This window comes from Montipora capricornis, chromosome 6 (genome assembly GCF_036669925.1).
Source record: "Montipora capricornis isolate CH-2021 chromosome 6, ASM3666992v2, whole genome shotgun sequence".
In the NCBI taxonomy this organism is placed as follows: Eukaryota; Metazoa; Cnidaria; class Anthozoa; order Scleractinia; family Acroporidae; genus Montipora; species Montipora capricornis.
Genome location: NC_090888.1, coordinates 13942066 through 13954405, shown reverse-complemented (window position 1 = coordinate 13954405; position 12340 = coordinate 13942066). Strand labels below are relative to the sequence as shown.

The following is a 12340-nucleotide window of genomic DNA, read 5'->3' as shown; positions in this document are numbered from 1 at the left end:
CATTCATTCATTCGTTCGTTCATAACTACAGTAACTTACTTGAAGAGCTCTGTTTAGTCTCCTCTACCTGTCAAGTTTAAATCACAACTCTTCCATGCAGCATTTATACCATGGTCCTGCAAAATGAGGGATACCAACAAAAATGATTCTCAAGCATCTACGCTCACAAGCTTGGTAAATTCCCTCAGTGTAGTTAATGTTTTTGCATTTACCACATTTTTGTCTTGTTGCGTGGAGGGTACAGCTACATGTAAGTACTTGTATGGGATGTTACCTGTAGTCTCCCCAACTACTACTACCTTTCATGTAAGGGCTGCCATCCATTTTGGTCTGAAAACTGTTACTGAATTAAATTAAATCTAAAAAATGAAGTTTTCCCTCCACCCCTTGTTTTAGACTGTCTCTTTTATTTTCTCTCAGAATACTGTCCTTTCATCCTCCGTGATGAAGACCTTAATTAATGGCCCTTCTTACTCATCTCAGAAGTTAAAGCCACCTACATGCAGTAAAGATCTAAGACATACTGATAGACAGACTAAAATTGTTAGGGGAGCAGGACTGACGCAGTGGTGAGAGCACGCACCTCCCACCAATGTGGCCCTAGTTCGATTCCTGGTCCCGGCGTCACATGTGGGTTGAAATTGTTGTTGGTCCTCTCTTTTCTCCAAGAGGTTTTCGCTGGGTACTCTGGTTTTCCCCTTTCCTCAAAAACCAACATTGTCAAATTTCAATTCGATCTGGAATGCACGGACACATGTTGAACGAGCTCCTGAGCGCTCTTAGGGGCTGGACAATCTGCAAGCCAGCGAGTCATGTGAGCAATGCGAATTTCGCATTTAACTCTAAGCACGCACTTCAAATAGCGCTGATAAACTGTTATTAAGCCTAAGCACCCATTTTAAAGTGGTTAGCTTTCAATAACTGTGTGACTAGTATGTTGACTTGCCATCTTGGCTCACATCAATCACTCGCAGCCATGGCTCACATGCCTTGCATGCCTCGCTGGCTCGCACATTGTCCAAACTCATGCTCTTAAAGGGTAACTGACGGCTAGAAAGTCACTTTTTTTTAATACTGTCTAAATACCTCAGGTAACACATTGAAACCGACACAAGGTACTTCGAGTGCTTTTTTGTGCCTTTTTTCGCTGGAAAAACTGTCATAAATGCCGCTTCGTAAGTCATCCGCCGTAAACGCTTAGAATTTGATCATGTGACCTGATACGTCACACGTGTGTACACCAAGCAAAGTAGATATAGCGGACAGTAGTGCAGGTGAGAGCAGCTCGAACTCAGGGTCCGATTTTCGGATTTTGAGGCTTCGATGGAAGGCGAAGATAATGAAAGGGCTTTGGAGCCTGTTGGTGAAATCAGGCTCTGGCGATTTGAAATGAAAATCGAGCGCGCGATTCAGAAGAGGATCAAGAGCCCCGGACGCCGCTGTCGCCTCAATCAAGAAAGCGACGAATGGTGAGTGCATTACCTTTATAGTATCTCAAAATCAATCGCGGCTAGATTACAGAATACCCGTCCACTCATTAGCACACGAATAAGGTGCATTGTTATCAAAGCCTCGTTCTTAAAGAGCAGAAGGCAATATGCAAATTCAGTCGCTTATTAAATATAGGAGCGATGAAGTAAGAAGATTTAAATGTGCAGACTCTTGAATTCTATGGGAGCGACGTGTTTTTAAGCTACACGCAATTACCTTCCAAAACTTAGGTTTTAATACACTGAAAATACAAACATACGAGCTTGTGAAGGTGCTTTGGAAAGATTCATTTTTGAGAGTAGTTTTCCACATGATACATGTACATGTTTTGACGCTTTAGTATTGAATTTGGCGAACGATTGAAGATTTCTCGTCTTTCATTATAAAACGCAACGCAGCAAAAATAGCATTCGTACAGGTACTTAGAATTAAACATCCTCTTAATATTAACTTATTGTGAACTTCAGTTTTCCCCTCTTTTGTGGTCTTTGTACCTTGTTTATAGTCGAAGTTTAGTTATCTGTCACGTTTGTAACAGTTGCAGTGCTGATCTGGCTGATAACTGTTCATTTTGGTGAAACTATAGATCATACAACTTGTGTTCTCTATTTCTTCTTTTCAACATCATGATAAAAATTTTTACTGTACTGATTCTTTTATTGCAAGGTGTCAGTGTGGAAACTGGTGTGAACATGGAGGCAGGAAGAGAACATCTGCTGTCAAGAAGTAGATGCAGTGAAAAATAAAAATTTGAGAAATGCAAGGAGTGACAGGCCACACTGATTCCCTTCCTGTGTGAAAACATGTATAGAACCTTTTATAGTTTTTGTACAAAATGATTGGTGGTGCTTTAAAAATTTGGCGAAGTAGGGGTTGATTTTGAATTCAATGCCATTTTTTGAGTAAAGCTTCTTTTAGGTTTGACACTGATGGCTGGTATTGTGTCACAAAAGGTAAAATATCTTTTTGTGTTCTGTTATTTCCTTTAAAAAAATTAAGCACTGAGCCCCTCCTTTTGAATTTGATTTCTGATAGTAGTTTTTCTACCGAATTGCGTGGGTTCACCTCTGTCCCGCAAATGTCTTTTAAATTTTGAAATGTTTTCCTCGAAAGTTACCCTTTAGGAGTTTGTTCTAAGGATTCCTGAGGCCTCACTTTGACGAATCCGTTTTTCATGTTTGGCGGGTGACAAGAAGTAAAATGCTTCAGTGGAAGGTCTCCGTGGGTTTAAAACGTGATTTTACATCAAGGATTGTTTGATCTTTGAATCTCGTTTCTTTGTCTACGATTGTTTCTAGAACTGACAGTTTAGTGTCCTGCGTGACCTCGGAGCTCGAGTCTTCTACCCTCGATTGTTCGTTACTCCAAGGGAGTTTTGTTTTTATTCTTCGAGCTTCGTTTACTTGCTCGGGAGTAGGAGACGCATGAATAGAAGGAACTGTGGACTTTTTAAATACTAGCTTAGAGCTGAAACCAGCATTTTTTGAACCGAATCCTTCGTCTGTTAGCTGAGAAATGGTCGCTACAAATGTGAACCGAAGGTGGTGACCATCGAACAAATGCAACCACTGTCGCCGCACACTTTCATCAGCTGGAAACTGGTGAAGGCTAACTCCATCTGCATTTGTTTTGTTAGAAAACATCTCCACACAGCGCTTCCCTGGGTCTCGTTTTCTTCGCTTTAAATCCTGCTGTTTTCCGTCCATATCGTAAATTTCAATGCGGCTTAGAGTGGTACAGGTTTGGATGACCTGAGCGCTATATTGTATATATTTTCTAAACTTTCGATCGTCATTTGAGAAACATTTACGTGCTTATTATTTTCCTTAGCATGAATGTGTCTCTGGTTCGTTTATTTTTTAACCAGGGCACTGCGTTTTATATTTTGGGTTCAAGGAAGTCTCTTGACATGAACTTAAGTGGTTTCCGCTCTCAGGGGCCGTCGGCTTGTTTTATTTAGATAAAACACCAAGATGAACGAGCATGAGTAGTTTACTCTTCACTCAGCTGACAGTGGTATACTTTTTGAAACGAGTAACTTTTCGGGACAAGATTGACTTCATCATGTTTTCCGTCGCAAATGAGAAACAACGCTTGCGTGTAATTTCTTCCTAAACACTGTTTTACCTGGCGTGCAACTCACCTGCAGCTATGAATACAGACGATCCGTCGCGTTTCGATTATTCAACCTTTTCAGAGGAAGTATTTTATTTCCCACTTCGTATTTCATAGTCTCTAAAAGGTGGCTTATAGGAGAATAAAAGAAACCTTATTTTTTTCCTCGTAAATTGTGGCAGCGAGCTGAACAGCGAGAGCCGCGAAGTTGTTACTTTCAGATCTACCATGACCCTTTCACTACATTACACACGTGTGACGTATCACATCACGTGACCTGGATCAGAACGTTTTCAAAATGGCCGTCAATTGAGCATCAAAAGGAATTTGTAGAAAATTTGGTTTTGCACAAAATATCTTTTATTTGCTCATTTTGGATTCTTTAACCTAAGAGGAATGTATTGGTTCAACAAAAAAAAGGGAAAAATTTGACGTCAGTTACCCTTTAAGATGTTCCGTGGGCAAACAAATTCCATTTCCATGGAGTTCAAAGCAGTCAAGATATCTGGAAATGAGTTTGATCATGGAACACCTCTTAGTTCCAGACATTACAAGCAACTCAGACTTCTTCTGACATCATTCAATAGAACTTCAAGGAGGTTGAAAGCAGTCAACCAAAGCTGATGTTTTTTCGATCTAGCTCTAAATGAAAACGGAATTTTAAGCTCCGAGAGAAATTTAATATGCACAGAAAAAATTAAACTTTTAGATGACATATTTGATAAGGTTTGAAGTTTCAAATGTGGTCAATTAATATACAGATATTAAATTGAAGTGATGCCTTGATCTGGGGTTGTTGCTGTAACATCATGACCAAGAAAATGTATATATAATTTTGTACTTGAAGAATCTTTCCCCTACGAAACATGTGACTGCAAGAAGTCTACATTTTTGTACAAGAGACAAGAGCGAATGCAGTCAACATGAGCAACTGCAGTCATGTTGTCAGTGGTTTTGTTACACAATGTATGCATACTTGCGCATTCGTTGGATCCCTCATTCTTTGTGTTGTAGAGCTTATTCATTGTTGTGGCGGGAAGAAGGAGCATTTTGGGTGGAGCGTTTAGCAGTTTTTTCCGTCCCTTTGCCCAGTCTTCTTTCCACTGTTTATCAGTGTGATGGGTGGCTGTCTTGGGGCATGGGGGCTCATGACGGGTTTGTCAGGTTTTGCCGGCCACGGGTACAATCTCTATCTTGGAGCTGGCTTCCAATAGTGGAAGCTCCAGGAAGTCTCATCCACCCAACCTCCACTTAGCGACGCAGTTGTTAAATAATAATTTGAATATTAACCTTCAGTCAATTTCGTGCAGTGAGCAAGTCAGTAAAATTACTGCAAAGTTAGACAAAATTATGGTGACAAAAATATTTATGAAGACATTTCAAAATTGTCTGAAACATGGGCATTTACAGGAACACATATTGGTGATGTTAAATACAAGTAGATTACAAAGTCTAACATAAGCATGCATGCTTATTGTACATACCTGCAATAATTCTTTAATTTATAATTCAGAAAAGTCTGAAAATCACATCCTTGGTCAAAAAGTTTCCTCCTTTCAAGAAAACAAAACCGAAAATAAGCAGTGAGAGATTTTATCACTACAGCAGAGACAAGAATTAAAGAATCCTCCTTTACCGTAAGATGTCATGCTCAATTAATTAACTAGTATGTACATGTACACAATAAATTAAGTTGCACATCTACAGTGTAATAGGCTGGTTTCGAATTGTGCAGCAATAAAAGAACAGAGTCGAGGTTCAGGGGAATAATTAGCATTCTCTTTTGTTCAAAACAAAGGAAAATGCAAATTACAGATTCCCCTGAACCTCGACTCTGTTCTTTTGTTGCTGCACAATTCGAAACTAGCCTATTCGAAAGTTCAGAAGGAATTGCTTTAATTAAAAGATACCCCTGAGAGCCACAAAGAACAAACTATATAAAATTAAAGAAAGGCTATGTACTTCACAAAGTATTTCTCTGTTGTGCACAAGAATGGAATTTTCAATTTTACATAAGAAATGGTTTGCAGCCAGCCTTGCATGAAATACAGTGATGCCAACCTCTGGAGATCTAAATACCCCCCTCCCCTCCATGATCAACTGACCCACTTCTAGCCCACGTCCTCCTCTCCCCCTAAAAAATCAGGCCTTCTGATATTACGCGATGGTGCGATTTCGCAAAATCGACCTCAAATAGCAACCCATCACACAATTCGCGAAAAAAAGCATAATTAACAAATTGACAAAAAAAATTCATACAATGAAACAAAACAACACTTTTATTAGAAATTCATGCATAAATACGTCATTACTTTTTAAGATGGAAAAATCCTTTGCCACCTTCGATTTCGTAAACATTCGAAGTTCAAGGCTTTATTTTGCATGTTGGGGACCTGGTACGAGTCTCCTTCTATTGGTGCAACACAAACACGCACTTATATACACACCACTGAAATGATGACACAGTTGCCTTCTCTTAGGGAAGAGATTTGTGAAAAATAAGCGAAGTTGTAAGTTTTTCGGCAAAATGCACAGGTAGTTTCTTTCGTTGAAAACTGATAAAAACTTACTCATGGATAAGTTTGTTGTGAAAACACCCACTTTTTCTTCGACAAGAAGGAAGTTCCCACCTTCCACCCAATCTGACAGCTCACGATCGAGCAAGAAAGTACCTCACAGGTACGGTCCACGTGGACGATGGACTGATCTTTTTCTCGTCGTGCAATATTAGGGCCGTTGATACGAGAGAAAATAAGCTGCGGCTTACTCTGGCCACGGTGTACAAAATACGCAAAAGGAACTATTTATACGAATATATATTCCCAGGTCAATATAAGCCGCAGCTTGAAAAAGACGTGAACATAGATTTTGTGAACATTCAAGCCTTATGTAAGCCACGGCCAGAGAAAGCCGCGGCTTATTTTCTCTCGTATAAATGGGGGTATGTCCCTATTGCGATTGACCATCTTCGGAAGTTCGTGGTTGACAAGCACCTTGATCATTCATTTGGCATGTTAGCTGTGTCCTTTCAACTTTTAACGTGGTGCACCGATAGTGCAGAAGACCTCATTTTTTTTATTTATCCCAACTAATGTCGATCAAGATACATAATTACTGTTCCTTTGTGTTCAAAATGTCTTTAGGGCAGCAAAAAAGTGTTTTTCTTAACCTAAAACCTTATAAAAACAAGCTTAAAAATTGCTGAGAAAAAAATCACATAATTTACATTATTTATCGCATAATTGGCCTTTCTAATCGCACAATCTGCCCTGAAAAAATCGCATAATTTGCATTTTTAATCGCACCCTATCAGAAGGCCTGAAAAATGCACACACCCACCTGCTAAAAACAGTTTCCAAATCAAATCTACAGGGTCAAAAATCCAATTGCTTTCCAGCAAAATTTGTCCAGAAAATTCCTGCAAAATTGGCAATTTTTGCCATGAATTTATATCTGAAAATTCCGCAAAATTAAAGCCCTGAAATAAATTGGTGATTTGCAATCTTTCAAGATAACCAAATTAATGGTGTGATGTACGAACTATTTTTGGTGAACAGAGTTGTTAATGGAATTTCTAAATTTCTCAACAATGATCAACACAATATTTTAAAGTTTGCATCAATTGAAGACACGAATAGGCTTCCTGCAAACTTCACACCAGAAATAATACACTAAAAGTTTCTTGACAGCAATAATATTGTTAGCACCTTTCCTACAACTAAAAAAGTAAACTGCGAATCAATTTTTTTCAGCATGCATGTTTTTCGTCATTTCTTTTTATCGATCGCAAAGGAGGTAATTTTCTTTTCTGCTGGCATTTTCATTGAACAATTTCTCCAAAACTAACTAGTTAACCACTATTTTTTTTTTTTTTTTTTTATTGCAGGCGACTCTGGGTTTGTTTCTGTGCGTTGTCATGGAAAATAATCCTTTTTCGGATTTTGCGTTTTTTTGACACTGAAGAATCCACTGATCTGAGATCAAAAATCCGGTTTTGGATTTTCCCAAAAAAACGCACCCTTACTCTTCCGGACTGAATTTGCTGGTGGCACGAAATTGTGATTTAAAACATTAACAAAGAGATTTGGTGATGGTTTTTAAAGAAAAGAGTGAAAGAGGTTGAGGAAAATTATTATTGATGAATTCACCTAAATTCTCAGCTGTAGAAATTAACCTTCTCAATCCTTTTCTTCTAATTGCCAAAACAACCCTAAAAAACAAACACTTGTTGATAAGCAAGTCTAACTCAAGACAGGAAAATCATTAAGTTTAGGAGTACTTCCGGAATTCGACGGACAACTGGTTGAAACAATGGTGACGGCAGCCTATCTGGAACAACAACATACATGTATTCTCACGCTGATTCATTACAAACTACAATCTTGGACAAAACTCTTGGGAAAAATTATAGCTTAAGCATCATATGGCAAGCACTCACAAAATATCTTCGTCCTTCCCCTCTTCCTCCCATACCAATGTTGGTAATGTGATGCAAAATACTGTGCAAGGATCTGTGCAAGCCTTTTGTCGCTTTTTACAGTAAAACATTGGAATGAGGGGAGGGGGGAAAGTAGGCAGAATTTACTCTTTATCGCACAGACAAATAGACCATTTTACAGTTGTGGCTAAGTTACCAGGCCTAGCAATGGAAGCGAGGCTGCCGGTGACCCTGTTTTGATACAAACCTTCATGCTTTTGTAATGTTAATATGGACTAATTAGCATTACAACAACACAATTTACATGATAAAAGCAGTGAGGTCTGTATCAATGCAAGGTCACCGGCAGCCTCGCAGCCATTCATAGGCTTGGTCACTGAGCAAACAACTGTAAAATGGCCTAAGAGCGTCACATTTTCCCAACGAGTTTTGTCCAAGATTGTAAATATACCAAAATGAGAAAAAATTACAGCAGTCTCATAAACCCTTTGCATAAATGGCGCACAAATTTGAATAACAATACTTGATACATCCTTAGCATCGTGTTTATCTTTCAAGACAAAGGATTTTTCTCATGAATGTGAGGCCAAGGATGTGGTGTCGAGTGTCATCGGACGAGGAGATTTTTGCACGCGCGAGGCTTCAAACAACTTCAATTCTTACGGAATTTGATGAAAATCCGGGTTTATAACATGCGGTGGGGCAACCAAAGCGATGGGAGCTGTGTTAAGGTATCAGTGTGAAACTTTTAGTTTCGTTCGCCGATTTAGAAACTCGAACACGACCCCAGTACAGTAATTGTGTAAAATACTTGAAACTTCGCACAGTAGGTAAAACGCTTAAAATTGTTAAGTGTACTGTACGTTCTGAGCCTAAAATCAAAACAAGAACAGGCCCAGCTTAATATGCTTCTAAAAAACGGAAGCCGCCGTAATTACCTAACCGAAAGACTTAAGTACAAAGAAAGCACGAAGACTTAATCCCTTCGCGATTTGCCTTACTGGATTTTACAGTAGTGTCAAGATCATGTTTGTAATGAAAACAGGGAGGAGTGTTGCTGACAGTACTTTGTAAAGTAAATCGGCTGTTCGATTACAGCGGTAACTAACGAAGCTCAATGAAATTAACATGTCACACGTACATTTTTGTAACGAGTCTTTTTTTTAAGGCACATCAATGTCACGTGTTTAAATAAAGTTTTCAGTTTTCATTTTAGTTCAGTTTGGCGTGAGTGGCCGAGTTAACGGGGTGAATTGAAATTATAGAGGACTCTACTGTTTGGGATTTAAAATTGTTGCCGTTGGCCGTATTAACGGGTGACCGCATTAACGAGGGTTTTCTATAAGAGAATGTATGGCCGTTAGGCGGGCTTCCACTGTATTTGAATGAAAAAAATATCTATCCCTATGAATCTAAGCAGTTTGAGCCTTTCAAGTACATTAGGAGATGTGTTCATGCATTTTATCTCATGAGCGAAAAGTAAGCGCTTTAACACTTTGATCCACCTACACAAATAAAAGTTGTGATTTCAACGCTTCGACAAAGAGCTCAGAAACGATGTACCGCACAGATCTGAGAATTGGAGGTGGTGTCTAAATTTGTTTCCCGCAACATTCCAAGTTATTGGCCTTTTTGATCGAACGTTTCGAATTTATTTTTTTGTTGCGTGACAGTGAAAATGTCTATCGCACGTAAATTTTTCAATGGTCGAAAAACTATCGATATGAAAGCTGTGGTGAATCAATTCCCACAATTCAGCCACCCCCGGTATTCACAATCATGACAGAATATTCTACTTCTTTTCCCCTTATACATCTCTGAACTAGTCACATGCGCCTCTCCAGCGCCTGTTTTAATTTGCCAAGTACGAAACAAAACAAGTAAATGTTTCTGCAGCCAGTTGCTCATTCATAACAACGCAGATAATGTACCGGTGAAAATCGCTTAATGTTTACAATTGCAAATAAATTCAACAGCTGACATAGCTGTGGGGGTAGTATGTTTTGGAACAGGTTGTTGGAATGGAAATTACGTGGGCGTTATGTCTATCTTTGCGGGATCTAGTATGTAGCATGACATCAGATAAACTGGTTTCAATTGTAATATTAATATGGGTAAACGGTATCCATCTGCAAAGGTTCCAAATTAAGAGTGTTGTGAGTAACGCGGCCGGTGACCTCCATCGACGGTGGACGACATCGACATCGGCGGATGATGTTCGTGCAAAGAACAGCTGAGGCAGAAAGAGACTAAGAAATCTCGGCCATTTATAACATACCGCTACTGGAAGTTCTGTACTGGCGATTTAGTCATGTTATCAAGAGGCAGGATTATAGTAAATATCTTATAACATTTCTAGACGGCTGAATCCAGCATATTCACGTTCAGCTGCATTGCATTGCGTCATTTGCTATCTCGTGGAACATGGGCTTTGAATCAGCAAACGAAATTAAACGAGTCACACTGAAGCCCCACTGCACGTTATAAATTCCGATTTTCATCGAATTCTGTTAGACGTGAGGCTGTTTCAAGTCTTTTGTGTTTATTTTAGGGAGGGAGGTCAAATGTATTGCTCGGAGGGGTGTAGTACATTGCTTTTAGCCATTGAAATCACCACCTCCTAATTCTATTGTCCATTTGCTGCACAGAAAACTAAATTCTTCCCAGAATATAACTCGGATACCTTTCAGGTATTCCAAGTAATTAAGCCGTCCTTGAACACACAATTGGACTCAATACAGTGTACTTGCCAAGCCGTTTGAGTGACCTCCGTTTTTCATTCACGCGTAGCTTAGAACTGTTACCATCTTCGTTGAATCTTAGTACTCTCTTACTCATTTTATTTCTGATGACGTTCGTTGTGCAAAGTCGAAACGTCGTCGTTTTTTTTGTAGTTTTCTAGTTTCTTCTGGATTTTAAGAACTTTTTAGCGTTAAACCTTCGCATCAAATAGTATTCTAAGTCGTTCTTATACGTATTTCTGACATGATATGGGAGGACCACTGGTTGAAACAATGGTGAAGGTTACCTGTCTCGAACAACAACATATATTCACGCAGATTGAACATTACTAAAATAGACGCATAAGAGTTGTTGAAATTTAGTTTAATATCCTTACCTTGCACAAAATGTAATGAATGTTTTATTCTATCGAGAATGATCATTAATCTGCGTACAGGAATGTTCTTGAAGGCCTTAAAAACGAAAATAAAAGTGAAAGTGAAAGTTTGACTCAAGCATCATCAGTATCATGAGTCACGCGATGCTAAAATACTGTGAAATGTTAGAGAAAATTACACTTCTATTGACGAGGCCATGGTAAAACGTGTCAGCTCGATTAGAGAGGATAAAATGATCTCTATTAAACACATAAAAACAGTCTATATCTTTTCACGAAGGTGCCGATGCAAAATCAACAGTAATGAATTATAGACGACAAGGAGAAATTCTCTTGAATGGATCTTATCCCCTTAAAGGAAAACCACATGCATAATAACGGAGAAATCTGTTATTTCAACTGACAAACGTAAACTTGCTGCAATATTGCCACAGATCAAAACGATGCAAGAGTTTCTGTGAACCAACTAAAACTGAATAGCGTCGCTCGTTCGACTGATACTTAGCTCTATGGCTGAATTATTTGCAAATTGAGATCGGTTTAGTTATTACACTAAATAAAATATAGAACACAAACCTCCTCCAGATAAAGCCGGATTCTCACAAAGAATCAACGCCCCTTCCTTCGCTTTCGCGAGCTCTGTAAATGGTTGTGGAATCAACAGGAAGCGTATATAAACCCAGTCGGTGTGACGTCAACGAATGACCTTTTCCCCTTGGTGTCCTGATTGAGAATCGCAAAGACCTTGCTAAGTAATAGGGTAAATCCTTTTTCGACAGAGAAATTTCACGTAGAATTGTCCTGTACTGTACAGCGACATTGGCAAAGAATGAAAAAACCTCATAGATTGCCTCTATCTACTTCATCATCCACGCCAAGGACCAATCACTAGAGATGATCACGAGATCACTTGAACATAACACGCACCTCACCAAAGATCGAAAGATACAAAGGCTTATTGATTAATTAAAGGCTTAGATCAAATCCTTGGAGCTTCTTTATGGCATAACAAATGCATGTGTTATTTGTTTTTCTGCGGTTTCGTCTTATGCGCGAGTTCTTGATCACGGAGGAATGTTTATTTTTCGTGGTGGAGATTGGATCATCAAATTACAGTGTAACCTTGTTTTGAAGTGTATAAGCATTCTTGATAAATGATGCAAGATCTCTTTTTTTTT

General features: G+C 38.9%; 1 protein-coding gene across 1 annotated transcript in view; it reads right to left on the bottom strand.

Moving 5' to 3' along the window:
- LOC138051579 (NACHT, LRR and PYD domains-containing protein 12-like) overlaps window positions 1-11834 on the bottom strand; it is a 36975-nt gene extending 25141 nt beyond the window's left edge. Inside the window, exons 1-4 of the mRNA XM_068897811.1 lie at window positions 11163-11834; window positions 7755-7816; window positions 5091-5159; window positions 40-116 (exon numbers count right to left, since the gene is read on the bottom strand). The gene's annotated coding sequence lies outside the window, so the exon portion shown is untranslated. The remainder of the gene's footprint in view (window positions 1-39; window positions 117-5090; window positions 5160-7754; window positions 7817-11162) is intronic.
- Window positions 11835-12340: the final 506 nt, after the last annotated feature.